Source organism: Loxodonta africana, chromosome 1, assembly GCF_030014295.1.
Source record: "Loxodonta africana isolate mLoxAfr1 chromosome 1, mLoxAfr1.hap2, whole genome shotgun sequence".
Classification (NCBI taxonomy): domain Eukaryota; kingdom Metazoa; phylum Chordata; class Mammalia; order Proboscidea; family Elephantidae; genus Loxodonta; species Loxodonta africana.
Genome location: NC_087342.1, coordinates 75,393,500 through 75,395,865, shown reverse-complemented (window position 1 = coordinate 75,395,865; position 2,366 = coordinate 75,393,500). Strand labels below are relative to the sequence as shown.

The 2,366-nt window shown below is 43.3% G+C and overlaps 1 non-coding gene across 1 annotated transcript; it reads right to left on the bottom strand.

The window, feature by feature from the left end:
* Positions 1 to 1,629: 1,629 nt before the first annotated feature.
* On the bottom strand, positions 1,630 to 1,702 carry TRNAV-AAC (transfer RNA valine (anticodon AAC)). Its single transcript has one exon. It is a non-coding gene; the product is annotated as a tRNA-Val (tRNA).
* Between the last annotated feature and the right edge of the window lie 664 nt (positions 1,703 to 2,366).

Sequence of the window (2,366 nt, the reverse complement as noted above, 5' to 3'; positions counted from 1 at the left end):
AGGATGGGGGAGCCCTCTCAAGCGAATGTTTCTGTCGGGACGAAATCGACGAGCTCCAGAACGTCTTATTTTCCATAGGAGGAGGAATTCATTTCTGCTGGAGGTAGAGTTTTTGTTCCTTTTTCTTTTTGCGGGAGTGAGGAAAGGGAAAACGGAAAACCTAAAGAGGAGTTTGAACACAGTGTCATTTGGTCATAGTTAACATTGTGTAAAAGTGAGTATCCTTTGGATGGATGGCGAGGGAGTGAGCAATCTTCGATCTTTTCAAATAAGAAAGAATCTCTTACGCTAGAGGCCGGTTATCTCAGTTGGTTAGAGCGTGGTGCTAATAACTCCAAGGTCGCGGAGATTTTTATTAAACAAGGACAAGGACAAAGATGATCATTGCCACGAGGACTTTGCCAGTGTGTACTGGGCACAAGAGAGTAGCAGAAGCTACTGATTCACAGTCAGGGAGTCTCCAATATACTGTTACAGAAGGAAGTAAATTAAGAAAAGTTACATGATTGTCAAAGGTGGGAAACATCACCTATGGGAATACATGATTGATTTAAGGAATCTTTGTTGGCTAGATTCCATTTCCTTGGGAACAGCTTGGGAACATCTGTTCTTGGTTTGGTGACTTTCAACAGGTTCTCAGGGCAGGCAAAAGGAAATTACAATAAGCTCCTTTGTGAGAGCATAACTTCCCTGTGGCGCAGTTCTTTGTTGGTTAAGATACAGTACCCTTCATGGAACAGTCCACCCCTAGGTAGGGAAACAATGAAAATAATGAGTTTCAGCTTGTACTGTTATTCCTTTCTGGAACTTTCCACACTGATTTTAACAAACACTCATACATAGTGGTTTCCAGCATTAACTATGACTGCTTACCAAACTTGAAAATAAAAATAGATTTTAGTCTATGCAGCCTGCTTCAGCCTCACTACTTTTGACCAAGCACGTACATACCTCTAAGATCCCCTATTTCATGTCCGGAAAACCTGGTGGTGTAGTAAGGTGCTATGGCTGCTAAGCAAAAGGTTGGCAGTTCGAATCCACCAAGCGCTCCTTGGAAACTCTGTGGGGCAGTTCTACCGTGATGCATGGGGTTGCTATGAGTCAAAATTGATTCCATGGCAATGTTTTTTTTAATTTTTTTATTATTTTTTTATTTTTGGTTTATTTCATGTCCAGAGCCTTGGTGGCGATTTGCTTAACAGCTTGGTTGTTATCCTAAAGGTCAGAAGTTCGAATCTAAGAGCTACTGTAGGAAAATTAATGGAGCCATTATGCTGAGCCCCACAGCGCCTCCGTGAGTCGTAAGTGGCCTGCGGCAAATTTGTGTGTGTGTGTGTGTGTGTACAGCAGCCACTCTATTGTCTCAGGATTCTTCATTTTGAATCCGGTGCCAGAGAACAATGGAGACCTCGCTTTTCTACCGGGTGCAGAAACTTCTGTAACCCAATGGGAAATGGAAAACCTGACAAGCGTCCGGGGGCGGGCAGGGAGGCAAGTCAAGTACATTATTGTTTTAATTTAAAGTCGGGTGCTACAAAAGGAAAGCGAAGGTTAGGGGATTCGTTGAAGCATGTTCCGATTAAGAGTTTGTGCAGTGAAATTCAGAACTCACAAAAACAACGCCCAGTTTGTTTCCGCCCGGTTTCGAACCGGGGACCTTTCGCGTGTTAGGCGAACGTGATAACCACTACACTACGGAAACTCGCGTGTCCTCATTTCTTTCCCGTTTGTAATTGATTGATAGGAAATGTGTGCTTTCCTTCAGGATATTTTCAGGTTGAGAAATATTTTTTCCCCTTGTACCTTCCCATTCTTATAATCAGCAGTATCAAAACTCGAGAAATCATAGTCAAGCGAATGCTACTCCCAGGGTCCCAATTCCTTTACAAGCACCAGGAAAATCACCGGCAAGTTTCAAGAAATTTCTTCATAAATTCTGATCTCATTTCTCTGCTGGTGCAAGACGCAATGATCTTCATCTCCGGATGACTGAACATGAACCCTTAGGAAACAGGACGAAAGGGCTGGTTTCAGTAGGCCCTCGGCAATTTGTGCCTCGGCACTAGCGAGAGAGACCGAGGAGCAGAGGGTGTGGGTGTCGGGCTGTGCCCAGTTTTCTGCTATCCGAGGGTCGTGAGGGTAGTGGGGATCTATGGAAGTGTAATCTGTGGCGAGTGAGTCTATTAGACGTCAAATGAAGTTCTATTCTGATCATCAAACGAAGTTCTATTCTGTATCACTCATATTTTGTGTTCTGGAACATGTAAATTCTGTGTCCGAAACCCTTTAATCTGTTGTATAGCAGGAAGATGACCATTGTGATGTACCTGACTCTTATTTGTTATTCATTTCATTTCAGCTGTCTT